Genomic DNA, 15350 nt, shown 5'->3' on the forward strand with positions numbered 1-15350 from the left:
TCATAAGAGGAGACTGATGATAGCTGAGTTTCAGGGAAGTTTAAGTTTCAGAAAACCTTTCAAGAAGCCCAAGGATTATTTATTAAAATATTTTGTATACTCCTGTTATATGTGGTTACTAATGTCTGGCTCACACATGCTTATTCAGATAAAAAAGCATTCCTTATAAGAGCATGCAGTATATTAACTTTTCTTTAAATTGTTTGTTGTGAATTAATAACTAGATTGCAGCGTCACTCATCTTCTTTCCATGCCTGGCAGTTCACCCCTTTTCTCTAAATCTGGAGGAAAGGTCCCCCAAAGCAGACAAATCTAGCCTTCCTTTGTTTTGTTACTGTTATTCTTCTAAGCCTTCATAATTTGATTGGCATACACAAACAAAGTGGTCAAAGTGGTCTCTGACTTTCTGAAAACCATCCCACAGAGATTAAAAGAAGGGTCTCCAGCTTTCATAACAATAAAAGCTTTTATGCTTCTGTTGATGGGCAGTAAGAACTGTTGTGATTCCCTTTTTTAGACGATGCTCTCATGGGTATCCTGGGGGACACAAATCCAGGTTTCTTAATGCAAGGACAATGCAAGATTGCTTTCAAAGCTTTTAAACCTGTTCTACACTTCTCATATTATCTGTATTTCAGGGACATCTTAAACCCCCTTGAGACATTTTTCACTGATCATGTAGATTCTAAATAGTTTCTCTCTTCCTTTGCAAAATACATATTTATCTAATACGGTCTGCCACCTGTCCATATAAATATACGTGAAGGCAGATTTTGGTGGATTGAGCATATGAGACCAACAGTGGTTCCAACAGTAAAGAAGGTGGTTTCTGTATGTGCTGTAGAGGGAAGTGAGGGGGAGATGGGCTCATCAACCTGGGAAGGTGGCCAATCCAGGAAAAGGAAAATTCTGATCCTAAGCCTCTGCTACCTTGTGGGATATCGTTGGGAGAATAAATGGCTAAGAAATAAACCCTACTTAAATCGAGAGAAACCCCTTAGAGGGTTGGATGGTGCCTTGTATGCCTCCTTCTGGCAACACCTGCCGCCCAGCTGGTGCACAAGATATTTCTCTGATTTCTCTGATTTTCTTTGGACTACATCGGCAAGGCCGAGAGGGGACTTATCATCTGGGCAGCCCAGGACCCCCATACACACTGCCCACACTTGTGCACCATGGAAGGTCACTCTGGTGCTGCTAACACAGCAGTTTGACTTTACCCCCAGAGGCGCACTCCATTGTCTCTTGAGACAGATGGATGCCAAAACACACACACACATGTATAAATACACGCGCACAGCCCTTCAAATAGGCAGAACAGCTATTGCCAATTCAACACCAATTTAGTGGAAGAAATGCATTTAAACATTACATTGTTGTGCTTTTAGTTAGGTACAGTCTTTCAGGTTTTTCTAAGTAATTTCTTGCTTCTCAAATTTCTCTGAAATCAAAATACTTTCTGTAATCAAACACTTTATGTTTATCTGCTGCATCAATCACACAGACAACCACAGTGCACCCCACTGTGTTATATCACTAGTATAATAATACCATAAATCAGCTGGAACATCTGTCAGCAAATACCCACAAAAAATCCAGTGCAAACAGAAGGTAGGATTGAATTTTAGAATAGGCCACAGTTGCTTATTTTGGGCCCAATCTTTGCACAGTGGCACAGCTGTCAGCAGGAACTACTGGCCAGCAATCAAGGCAAGTGGCCAGCTAAGAGCATTTACTTCCTGAGACTCTATACCTAGATGGAAGGAAACCAGTATGCCAGTCTACTATTTTCCAAAGAACTAGTGGTAGACTATTCATTGTTCATCATTAACATGGTTGCCTCTGTCATGCTGCAATGTAAGTAAACAAGGTGCCCCTCAAGGCAGTGGGTAGTGTTCCCCTACCCCTCCTTCTTCACAGATCAGAGTTGGGAGCTTACAGGCACACACAGCTTGACAGTTCAGAGTATCAGGCTTTCATTGTTCAGCTGAATCAGGGGAGGGTAGCCAATTGGCCTCAAACCTTTGGTGAGTTAGGGACTTCCCTTCATGTGAAGATAGGCTCTGGCGGGTTGAGCAGATGAGACCAATAGTGGGTCCTACAGTCAATAAGGCAGTTTCTACACATGCAAACCATCTAGGAGAAGGAAATCTCGGATCCTAAACCTCTGCTGCCTTGCGGGAGGGAAGGAGTAAACCCTACACAAATCCAGAGTCCCTAAAACAGTTATACACCTCCTTCGGGCAACCCCTGCAGCCAAGCTGGTGCCAAATGTATTGCTCTGCTTACCTTTGGACCACAGCAGTGAGGCCAAGAAGTGGGTCTTGTTGTCTGGGCAGTCCAGGACCTCCAGACACACTGCCTAGGCTTGCACTCTGGGGAAGTCACTTCAGTGCTGCTAATTCAGCAGTTTGAGTTCACCCCCATAGGCACACTCCATTGTCTCTCAAGACAAACTTTACCAACAACAATGAAGAGGTGTCTGTAAATGCAGAATATAATAAAACCTGTGAGTGAGTATTACAGTCTTCTTGGAGTGGCAATTCTATATATTTAAAAAACCACCCTCAATTCTATTTGGCATATAGGAGATGAGGATGCACGAGGGAGGCTACTATGTCCATGAGGCGTGTGTTGGTTATCTGGAGATTTGAATTATTTAATTAACATAATAATTCTCCAACTTATGCTCATGCAGTGGATCTTCCTCCTCTTCTCCTCTGCAGTCTCCCAACTAGAGGGTCCCCCAAACCTCCACAGTAGTTTTTGAGTTCATGTTGGGGTGGGGCTCTGGGAGGAGCAAAGGAAGAGGAAATCCTGTTATATGAACAGAAATCTGTTTGCGCAATGTTGGATTTCATCCAATGAAAATAAAATGTAAACATGTTTTTTTTTTTTAAAGAAAAGAACACCTATGTGGTTTTGATACAATGTTTAAATGTTTACTTTGATGAAAAGCAATATTTTTTTTTACAAATAATACCAAAAAACAGCTGCATTAACCAGGGATTACAACAGGAACTGGAGATTCTTCTCCCTTTATATAAAGATTGAGAGAAGAATTTATCATTCTGTTCCCCATGCTGTTTGTACTTGTACAGTCTGTCATGGAAGGCTTGGAGAATATACTAGTCAGTAAGCTTCTTGACATTAATTTGATTGTCTCTCTTCGTTAAGAGCAAGACAGCAACAAGAAGCTCCTGACTCCACCCAGATACAACTAGGTTCAGTGCCAGGAAGTGACTAAGTTAGAATATGCACATGGAATTCTTTTGAAAAATAAGGATTGTGGAGAGTAAAAAATCTTTTAACATCTTGGTCAAAGCCAAGCTTGGTCAAAGCACTTAAAATCTTTTATCTGGTTGTAATCCACTTTTGCATCTGAAGAGGTTGGTGTGGTAACCTATTGTATACTAATAAATAATAGAAGCACATGATGTATTGAAAATTATTTGGTCTGAAAAAGTGCTGCTGGATTTATATGGAATCTATTTATACAGCATCTGAACATATTAAAATAGTTACTGTATGTGCAATGGCCATGAATTGACTTAAATTCAAGTGCAGCAGTATAACAAGACTGCATGCCTGAAAGAAATCCTCGATTTAGTCGCATGTACATAATTATTAGGGACGCGGGTGGCGCTGTGGGTTAAACTACAGAGCCTAGGACTTGCCGATCAGAAGGTTGGTGGTTCGAATCCCTGCAATGGGGTGAGCTCCCGTTGCTTGGTCCCTGCTCCTGCCAACCCAGCAGTTCGAAAGCATGTCAAAGCGCAAGTAGATAAATAGGTACCGCTCCGGCGGGAAGGTAAACGGCATTTCCGTGCGCTGCTCTGGTTCGCCAGAAGCGGCTTAGTCATGCTGGCCACTTGACCCGGAAGCTGTACGCCGGCTCCCTCGGCCAATAAAGCGAGATGAGCGCCGCAACCCCAGAGTCGATCACGACTGGACCTAATGGTCAGGGGTCCCTTTTCCCTTTACCTTTACATAATTATTATTGATTCAAATTGAATTTACATTTGTGTATGTAAGTAGTAATTGTAGCAAAAATGCTAAGAAGTTATAACTGGATCTCAAAAAGGAAAATTAGCAATCATTTCAATCGGCTGTGTTAGCAATATGTATTACATATCGTGTACCACATAAGGAAAATTGGTTCTATTAGAATGAATTTTTTTATTATTATTATTTGTTTAATTTCTATACCACCCTATACCTGAAGGTTTCAGGGCGGTTCACATAAAATAGAAACAACAGAAAATATTGCATACTGTTTTCAAAAGATAATGAATTCCCCCCCAAACACCCCTAGTGAAATGTGTCAGGATTGAAAAAGGTAAACCTCAGCAATGTATAAAAGCAAAGACTTTAACTTGTTTCTCTACTTGAGTGTTTGTAGCATGGATTGTTAATTTTTAAGGTCACCATATCAGTCAAGTTTAAAAGTTTTCTTGTGGGCATGTTGTCAGATATTTGTCTGTAAAATTCCCCCCAGCATTAAATTAAATAGAGCTGCAATCCAAACTCCACTTACCTTGGAGTAAGCTCTATTGAATGCTGCTTGCCTTACTTCTTAGTTAACATCAGGGCTTTTTTCCAGCCAGAGCTCACTGGAGCTCAGCTCCAGCAACTCTCAGTTGGGCACCACTTCCACCTCTTTTTCTAGAGAAATAGCAGTGGTTAACATGGTTAGGATTGAGCTGTAATTCTTTAATGCCAATGAGATTCCTGAACTGAGATCTCCATTCAATTGACCAACCAATGCATTCAGAATCCAGGGTTATGCTGGGGACTGTGAGGAGAATCTTTGAATTTGGTTTATGTGGTAAAGAAACAGCAACAATAATAACAGCCTTTATATAACACTTTTAGATGTAAAAACATTTCACATGCATCTTCCAACTGCAACATTTACCACAACCCTGTAAGGTAAGTTAGGACTGTTATTCCCCCATATTGCAGATTGGGGGGCTGGGGCTGGGGGTGGAGTGAGGAGAGAAACTGAGGCTGAAAGAGACAAACCTGCCTTAGCTCATCAGTCTCTTGGCCATTATAGCTCTCTCTCCTAGACATCTGTACACTAAAGCCTATATTTTCCAGACAAATTCCATTTTGATTCTGGTCAGATGGGACAAGAGCATAAGATTATTGTACTTCAAGACAGAAGCCTCTCTTTGTACTTTGGCACAAAAAAGTACAAAGTAGCTTGTCTTTGTCAATGCTAGAAATATTTTCTATGCCTTTTCCCCACATCCCTCTAGCTGTGCTGCAAACCTGTATCTATTCCTCTCACAGAGCTACAATTCCCAGTTTCCTGGGAAGAGGGATTGCCTGTTAAACTACTCTGAGAGTTATAACACTGTGAGAATAGGGTATCCTAACAACACCCAGCCCCCTTAACAAACTAGAGTTCCCAGGAATCTTTGGTGGGAAGCTGTGACTGCTTAAAGTGGTATGATACCACTTTGGATGTCTAGCGCATATGGCACTTGTTTCTAGTTTCATCCTGAGCCGTTTCTTGGTCATGCTAAATCATGCAAAACCTGTGGCTCTCCAAATGTTCAGCTCCCATCAGCTTCAGACAACTTGGCCAATGGCCACAGATGATGGGAGATGTAACCCTAACAAAACAACAACAAAACAACCTATGGAATAGATACCATTACACGGATGGACCTTATGCATGAACTGACTATAGAATGATCTGATCCACTGGGTCTTCTGCTTTGTTCGTTTGTTAAACTTTATGAATTACTTCTGTGGAAATTTACAATTTGATACCATGAATAGTACACCTTATTTATCTTAGAACACAGCCGGTTACGTCTCATGTGTTTATTTAGGGAAATGTAACCCAGCAACAGCTGGAGAGGCACTTGCAGGGCTTTTTTTTAGCTAGAACTCTCTGGAACTGTTCCAGCACCTCTCAAGTGGGCACCATTGCCATGATAAGAGAAGGAGGGAGGCATTCTGGGTGAGTTCCAACGCCTCTTTTTCTAGAAAAATAGCACTGAACAGGTTCCCTTTCCCTGTGCTAAAGTGTTTGAGAACTGTAGGTAGATAGATGAGTTTGCCTTACATTGACTGGTATTGGATGGCCACATTTGTTTAGAAGTTCATATACAATAGCTGATCTGTCATACGAGTTTCACATAAAAGCTCATAAAACAGGTACATTTATGGCATGTGGAACATGATCATACAAATTATCCTTGCCTCCTTCTGATGTATATTAGGTCTGCTTAAGTCACTGTGGCCTAACTCTCATCTCACCTCCATCCAAGTACTTTGGAAAACTAGTTGCTCTCTGTCAAAAATACCAGCATTTTCATATTGATTAATCTTTTCAGACAGTCTGGCAATCTATGTGTCACAAGCCACAAGTGTGGTCAAAGGATCTCAAGGCTGTATATATAGCCATTTTCTCTTCACAACAACCCTGAAAGGTAAGAGAGACCTCTCTTAGATATAGTGACTGGCCCAACATACTTCCACTGGGCCACATGGCTGACTGTCTCAGTAATCTAAGAGACTACTTAGAAAATAGAAAAATAGAAAATGCTAAAATATTTTTTATTTTTTTTAAAAAAAGGTGGGACCATGGGTCATGAAAATCCTTGTCTAGTCTTCATGGATTTGCCCTATGCAGGGCTTCTGTTAGCCAGTCTTTGTGTGCATCTCCAAAGTAGCAATGCAGTTGTACTTTCATAAATGCTGCATCAGCACAACCATTAAAATAAAAATATTAATCAATAGGCTCTTCATCTCATGAGCTATAATATACATTAATACGAGAATGGTGGTTTCCAATACTTACCTAAATGCATTGCCAGGAATTACAGAGCCAAGGTATTGATTGATCTGTGTGACTCATGTTTTCATAATGATTTCACAATTATAGGCCTCTGGGCAAACCAGCACCGGATTAACCACTTCAGTAAGTATGCTATGGAAGAAGAGTCCCAGCTATTAAACAGAGGGCCCCACTGTTTTTTTACTAGCTTGCATTCTCATCAATGTAACGGGCTGGCTTAAAATACTCACAACTAAAGGAAATACATTGTGGACCACACGATCCAAATAGCCTACAATATGAGGATGTAACGCACAATCATTGCTCTGTGGATTCATTTTTAGAGTCCAGATCACCAAACTTGGATTGGAGAGCAGAGGCAAAGCTCAGCATTCTGGTGCTAAGGCAAACAACATGAAACATGTCCCTAAGCCAATTCCATATGTATTTTATGACATAGAAAATTATGAACAATTGGAATAAAATGACAAGTATGTTTCCAAATTTGGATGAGACTCCATTAGCGAATATTTATGGATTATTTTCAGGAGTTCTAAACTTGTTGCCAACTTAGAGAATTGACAATGCCTAGTACCTGAAGTCTTAAATTTCTGATGAAATTTCTGCAGGATTTAACTCATTTTGTATTTTAGCACCAAATCCCATAATCTCATCTAGCACATTATTAAAATAAATGTTATTTATGTAAATAATGTATATGACATGATTTTGGTGAACCCCCCCCCCCTTGAATCAGGAATCTTGAATCAGGTCAAGGGCCCCTCTCTCCTCACCCTAGTTCTGGTCCAACTGGAGGGAGTTCCCACGTGGCTATACATCCAGTAGACTTTTCAGCATGGAGATAGGACTTACAGTGCTTTTCCCTGTGTACCTAACATAGTACATGTGGGATCAGAGGGCCACAAGTGGAATGACTGTCTACATGGATGCAGAGAAGAGAACAAACCATATAGATCAGAAAGTTACATTTGAAACAGCCTGAAGATGTTTGTGGACCATTTCTCAACACACATGTGTGAGGTGTGAATTGCTATGTATCCCAAAGGTATGCATTATCTGGTAATTTCCCCTGCCTACATCAAAGGTCCGATAAATGCTGCATTACCTAAGCACTATTGGTGTGACTACCCCATGCCTCATCCTAACCAATGTATGAGATGAAGATGCTTGGGAGAGACAGATGATGTAGAAAATTTGTGCAGAAGTGCTGCTGCCTCCAAGAGTAGCATGGGCACTTTCCACATGTCATACTACCCTGGTTTAGAAATCTGGTTGTAAGGAGATGTTGCAGGAGATGTGAGGTAAATCCTCTCACAACTATCTTCTCACATCATATTTCAACCTAGAAGAAAGGAAATATTTTACTGCCCCAACATATTTTGTTTGAGTTAGAATTCTTCTTCAAGGGAAATGTGTTACATTTTACAATAAAATCAAAACAATTTAACAAGGATTACTTAGCACCTTTCAGATGACAGTGGTGGGCAGCCCATATCTCCCAAATGTCTAGTGGATAAGAAGACAGTGGGAGGCACCTTTAAATGTGTAGACGTGGAATTACAATCTGAGCCCCCTGTGATGTACAATAAAGTAAGACCAAATCAAGGTGTGAAATCTCAAAGCTCCTGGCACAGCTATCTTAAATTGTCTCCGAACGAATTAGCTTCCCCCCCAACTCCAAAATCTAGCCCCAAATCACCAAGAAGAGAGGATCACTACACTCTCTCCAAGCAGTCATCCTCGAAAAGAGCCAATGGGTGTGTTTCTTTAGACACCAAAGAATTGCTGGACGTGGTGACATAGACCCAGCTCCCCGAAGGGCCCGGGGCCTAAAAGTGCTGTCTTGGAATATCGCGGGTTGGCACGCCAAGAAAAACAACCAACAATTTTTGTGCTACCTTAAGCAATTTGACATCATCTTCTTTCAGGAGACATGGCAGAATGACCCTATATTTCTCAATGGGTATAACTGCCACTACCTGCCTGCCTCTCCATCTCTAAGGGGCGGCAGATCTAGTGGTGGCCTAGCTTGCTTCATTTCCACGGAGCTGGCGCATTCTCTAACAGCCCTACCCAGCTGCAATTCTTTAGCAACAGCCGCTCTACTTAGCTTCAAGAGAACTACTCTTCTGCTGGTCAATGTCTATATTCCCCCAGGCCAAAAAAATCCCGTGGCCAAGGCTACATGGGCTGAGCTAGAGGCGTTTTTAGAGCCTCTCGAATCTACTTACCCGTCTGCCCTGACTATTGTGTGTGGAGACTTTAACGCTCGTATAGGAACAGATGACAATAGTCTATACACTCACTTCAACCTATTTATGGACCCTGAAGAACAGACGGATATTGGTGCGACACGACTGTCCAAAGATAGCAGAAGTAATTTTTCAGGTCTCTGCTTAGTGCAGGCTGCCAGACGGAGGGAACTGCTGATATTAAACGGCAACATAGAGGGGGATCGCCCCGGGGAATATACCCATTTTTCCAAGGCTGGGGGAAGCGTTATAGATTATATTCTAATCTCAAGATTTGCTCACAGCCTTGTAAGGAAGTTTCAAGTGGGCCACAATACTCTGAGTGATCACCTACCTCTAATTTTAGAGCTTGCAGGTCGGCCTTTTGACTATTCTATTGCCGAGCCACAATATATACCTTCTGTAAATTTGGGTATACCTGCTCCCAAAAGACTCAAATGGTCCCCAATACTGAATGAAAATCTAACCCTCCTTCTTCAGTCAGTGGAGTTAAAGCTTATTCGCTCCGCTATTGTGTCAGGCAATTCAGTAGATGCGATTATGGAACGCTTTAAATTACTTTCGGAAAGATTGAAACCCCATTTAACAACAGTGATACAAAGCGCCGCTACAAAGAGGGCAAAGGACGGAGCTAGCTTGTTCGACCTGGAGTGCAGGCAAACAAGGAGACAAATGAGAACAGCCTACCAGAGATATAGGAAATTAGGGACTGCTCCCCTACTTAATGCTTATATTTATCTGAGACGGTCTTACAAACAATTACTAAGGAGAAAGAAACTGGAAGCTGAAAGAGCCGCATGGCACAGTTTGGTTAAGGCATCACACGAGAAAGATACTACTTGCTTTTGGCGAACCATATCTGGTCTACTGGATCAGGAGCGTACTAATTCCATCTGTACAGTGGAACCAATGGAGTGGTTGCGCCATTTTCAATCTCTGTTCTATGACCAGGAAGCCCAACATTACAAACTATGCATTCAATTGGAGGACCTACCTCATTGGCCACCAGTAACTGTAAAGGAAGTTGAGAACTTAATCGCACAATTAAAGAACAACAAGGCCCCAGGGAATGATTACATCCCTGCCGAACTTCTGAAGTCCAACATTGGCTGGTGGGCCCCCCTGCTGGCGTCTTTATTCTCTTGGATCGACTCAACGGGTTTACTCCCAGATGGTTGGACTGAGGCAATAGTTATTCCAATCTATAAAAAAGGACCTATGCCAGACCCGGCGAGCTATAGACCAATCAGCCTTCTGCCTATACCCAGCAAACTATATGCCAAACATCTTTATATTAAGCTAACTAGCTGGCTGGAAACTGAAGCTATTCTAGCGGAAGAGCAAGCGGGTTTCAGACAAGGCAGATCCACCATAGACCATTGCTTCACCCTAGCCTATTTAATTGACAAATATGCCAAAAAAACCCCGTGGGGTGCTATATGCAGCCTTTATCGATCTAAAGGCTGCTTTCGATTCAATTCCACGTGCAAGACTCTGGGATAAATTGAGCACATCAAGTATAGACAAAAGACTATTATTTCTGATCAGCTGTTTATATAAAGACACGGTGCTGCATGTAAGAACTTCGTTAAATGGCCATCTTATAGGACCAGTTCCTGTCAGCAAGGGGGTCAAGCAAGGTTGCATCCTGGCCCCAGTTCTATTCAACTTTTACATCAATGATATGGTTAACTGTTTGTCATCTCCGGACTTCCACGCCCCCAAACTGGCTGACAAATCAATATCAGTACTTTTGTATGCTGATGATGCGATACTCCTATCTCGAACAAGAATAGGCTTAAATAGGCTCATAGGTGAACTTTCAGCATACTGCAGGAGAGAGCAACTGGCAATAAACTATCAGAAAACCAAAATTATGGTTTTTGCAAGGAAACACAGACAGTACAGCTGGAGGATGGATAACCAGACAATTGAACAGGTTAAAGCCTTCAAATATCTGGGCATCGTTTTCCAGTCGACTGGGTCCTGGGATGTCCATCAAAAATGTGCCAAAGAAAAAGCAGCTCAAAGTATTAAGATGCTGTCCCGCTTCTTTTACACGAAGGGGGGCAGATACATCCCAGCAGCCCTTGAAGTTTTTCAAGCAAAACCTCTGGCGCAGTTACTGTATGGGGCACAAATCTGGACGGGGAACCACTGCTCCAGTCTTGAAACTGTTCAGTCTAAATTCCTAAGGCAGATATTCGGCGTCCCCACCTGTGTTCCAAACGCAGCATTACGACTCGAGGCCTGCCTTCCATCTGTAGAAACTCAGACCTGGCAAAGAACATTCAACTATTGGCTTCGTCTTAATCTAAATCCACCTGGTCTACTGCCTCTAGTAATGCAAGACCCTCACAAAAGCAAGTGGTTCAAAACTGTGCATCAAAAACTCCTTACATGCGGTTTGCATTCACAGTCCCTACTATCAATGGGCCTCATTAAAGCAAAGAGTCTAATAGGCCAGCGCCTGAAAGACATTGAACGGCAAAACAACCTGACTATCTTAAAGAAACTGTGCCCATGGTATACCTACTCTCCCCCTTCTCATTTTGACTCCCCAGCTTCATATCTGTTTAAATTAACCATCCCAAAATACAGACGTGCCTTTACATTGGCTAGATGGGATGTTCTTCCTTCTGCCGTACTCGAAGGTCGTTATCAAAAGACTCCATTTGAAAAACGTCTCTGCCCATGTGGAGATGGTAACACGGAAACAGTGTCCCACGTCCTCCTATCCTGCCCCATTTACAAAGACCTAAGGAATGAGATTATTACTCCACTCATTCTCTCCAACCCCGGCCGCTCACCAGACATTACACTGTATTTTCTCTTATCTGATACGGATAGTCAGATAACAGAGAAGGTCGCGAGGTACATCGAGAGAGCTGTGAAATTGAGGACCACCATCTGAGTGACAGACTTGTTCATCTGACGGACCTCCTTTTGCCTGCTCTTTTCTTCTTTTTATTCTTATTTTTATTTTTAATTCTTGTATAGCTGTGGCCTGTTGGCTTTGCTAATAAAGTTTTGATCTGATCTGACAGTGGTGGTAGGGACAATAAAGTATCACTTGGTCCTTTGAGGACACAGATTCTGACCTGGCTCCTCATTCTGAAGAATGTGCATTTAGGAAGAAGAGTAAGTTGCTTCCAGATGCTGCTCACTACCTCCAGTGCTTCCCCACTTTCTGGCTGCTTTTCTTAGAGATGACCTTTCTGCCTGGCTGTGCCTCCACTCCAGTCTCTCAGATCTTACACAGGGCTCTGAAAGCCATATAAAGACTTACCAAATTATAGCTCATGTCGTATCTGAAACAGCTCTGAAACTCAAAGTTAACAGCGACTGAAAGCAACCTGAAGTAAACTCCAGATTCCAAAGCTCCTGCCTTAGATTCATTGCTCTGGAAGCTTCAGAAGAATGAGAGAGGTCTTTGATTTCTTTTTGCATTTTTTTAAAGATAGCTGGTGAGAGAAAGATATCGATCCTTCCATCTTGAAGATGTCCTGAGCTTATACTTGGCAGCTTCAACTTCAAAACATAAAGGCAAGTTTCTTAGGCACCGCTACAGAATGGGATATTCTGGCCATTGGCACTGTTCATTCATTTGTCTTGTTCATTTCATAAAACATATACTTGCTGTTTTATAGGTGACTGCATCTCATAATTAACTTGCTTTTCTTAGCTTTCCTAGAGAAAGCTCAGGGTCTTTCCAAATGTCTAAGGCAGGCTTCCTCAACCTCGGCCCTCCAGATGTTTTGAGACTACAACTCCCATGATCCCTAGCTAGCAGGACCAGTGGTCAGGGATGATGGGAATTGTAGTCTCAAAACATCTGGAGTGCCAAGGTTGAGGAAGCCTGGTCTAAGGGTTTTGAAAATAAACATGGCGCTGGGGAAACAAACCCAAGAGAGCTCCCAGCAGCCTTTTCTTCTTGAGGGTTTGATTGGTTGGAAAAGAGACATCATAGATCTCATATATAGAATCCCTGAGACACAAGCGGAAACCAGTTCTCAATGCATCCCATGTCAATCAATTGCAGTGTTGGCCCTTTGGGTCTCAACTTTCAGCTGTGCACTATGTGATGCCAAAATCCCCTCCCCCTGCCTCTCACCTTCCATTCTACATCCTAGTTGTGCCGTGCGCACCCACAGCTCCACCCCTAAACTTGCCTCTGTCAACTGGCATGCTCAAGTGGTGGTGATCTCATGCGCTCAGCTCAAAATGTGATTATGGGAACTCTTGTGTCTGTCATCATAAGACACATCTTCCATTACTATATGTAACAATGATGTGGTAAACTCTGGCATGCCTGTACTTCACTTGTTCCCATGCTCACACTCTCAGTGCTGCTTCCACCACCCCTACACATTGTCCCTTCTCTGTAGCCCCTCTTGGCTCCCTTTTGGTTTCCCTCTATGGCTCACCATACACCACTGCATATGTAGATCCAGCCTGAAACTCTCTAGAATTCTAACCAAAGTTCACTTGTGGAAGCAATGCCATCAAACGATTGTGCATGCAGAGCTGCAGCAGTAAATCAAACAGGCTCCCCCCCAGAACAACAGGTATTCCTTCCAGTACCAAGATGTGCTTCAGTCAATTTAACACCCTTTATTGATTTTATCAACTTTTTCCTTTAGCAGAAGATAACAATTTTAACACCCCCCTCCCATGCAGATTAGATTTAGGAACAGAATTAATTTGATTGCACAAGGGAAAGGTGTCAATTTAGCCAGTGTGAACATGAGATTTTAAAGGTCTTTTTCTTTCTTGACTAAAGGTACAGCATTAAATTCCATCCGTAATCTGAAGACGTAACCCCCATACAAAGGGTATCCAGTGTTTTCTCTTATAAAAGGAAGCTAGACACAAGCCTAAAGTGATGAAATATTGATCTCTGGGGGTTCAACCACAGAGCCCTCCAATCACTGGATAATATGATTGAATTGAAATTGAATTTTCTCTCAGATTGAAACTGAATGGCACCTCTACCTACCCCAGGGTAGTTTGAATTAATCTCTGGGTCACCTAACATGATATCCCTTTTGTTTGTTTGTTTTTTTCCGTAGCTGTTCTGTGAACAACTGAGCTAGTGGCTTTGAGACACGACTGGAAAGCAAGGAGCAATAAGCAGTATATTTAAGTAGGTGGGAAATGCTTACCAACATATGGATAAAATCAGCTCATTTCATCACAGTTTAGATGGTCTAGGAAACACCAAATTTTCAATGGTTTTCTTTTTTTTAAATAATATTTATTAACAGTTTTTATTTTAATTACAGTGCCAATAAACAATACAATATAACACATCTCTTAGCATAATTTTCTTAACTTCTTTGGACTCCCTCACATCTCCCGCTCCTGCATTCCTAACTATAAAATTTTATCCAGCAAATTTATCCCCTTGTTTCTATTCTTATTATCTAATTTTCCAATGTTGTATCTCTAATTTAGATATACTTTATTCAGATCTTAAAAATTTAAATATAACCTTAAGTTTCCAAAACTTTATCTTTTCTTAAATTTAGCTTATCTTCATATTTCACTTCATCTAGCTTAATGGTGCCAAGTTGTTTATACTCTAGCATCCTTCTTAACATTCATACAATTTACAATATTTTTGTAAATAAGTCTTGAATTTCTTCCAATCTTCTTCCACCGTCTCTTCTCCCAGGTCTCGGATTCTGCCAGTCATCTCAGCCAGTTCCATATAGTCTATCAGTTGCATCTGCCATTCTTCCAGTGTGGGTAAATCTTGAGTTTTCCAATGCTTAGCGACAAGTCAAATTTTCAATGGTTTTCATTGGCTTTTTACTGGAAGGACGCCTGTGCTTTTAAGTCGTGCATTCTGTCTACTAAGAAAAATGTCACCTGATGGATTTCTGCCCTCCGTATAGCTGCTAGAGACACAAGAATGGAGGTGCTTTGGGATTTTTTTTGGCCTGCATTTGTAAGCAAATTGGCCAGATTTAAGCTGTCCAGAGTAATATGCAGATTGGAACACAATTACCATTCAGTTTTCACACTTCTCTAAATTTTGCATCTCAAAAAAGTGTCAAAATGCATTTGAAATGCAGGTTTTAAATTACAAATTTAAAGTACAAATATGTGTTTTGTAGGGTTCAACGTGTGCAAAAATGCATATGCTCCCAAAATCTACCCCTCCGCAGACAACTTGAAAAATGCTGAGTCTTAATTTTTCTGCCTCTTTTAGCAATTGTAACGTGTTGAACCAGATGCTGTATGATTCTTAATTGCATTTTTGCAGACGCACTGTG

The 15350-nt window shown here is 41.6% G+C and overlaps 1 long non-coding RNA gene across 1 annotated transcript; it reads left to right on the forward strand.

Moving 5' to 3' along the window:
• Positions 1-4882: 4882 nt before the first annotated feature.
• On the forward strand, positions 4883-14306 carry LOC309339911. The gene is made up of 4 exons (XR_014155647.1): positions 4883-4932; positions 6354-6449; positions 12530-12615; positions 14142-14306. It is a non-coding gene; the product is annotated as an uncharacterized lncRNA (long non-coding RNA).
• The last annotated feature ends 1044 nt before the right edge of the window (positions 14307-15350 follow it).

This window comes from Podarcis erhardii (genome assembly GCF_964252035.2).
Source record: "Podarcis erhardii genome assembly, chromosome: 4".
In the NCBI taxonomy this organism is placed as follows: domain Eukaryota; kingdom Metazoa; phylum Chordata; class Lepidosauria; order Squamata; family Lacertidae; genus Podarcis; species Podarcis erhardii.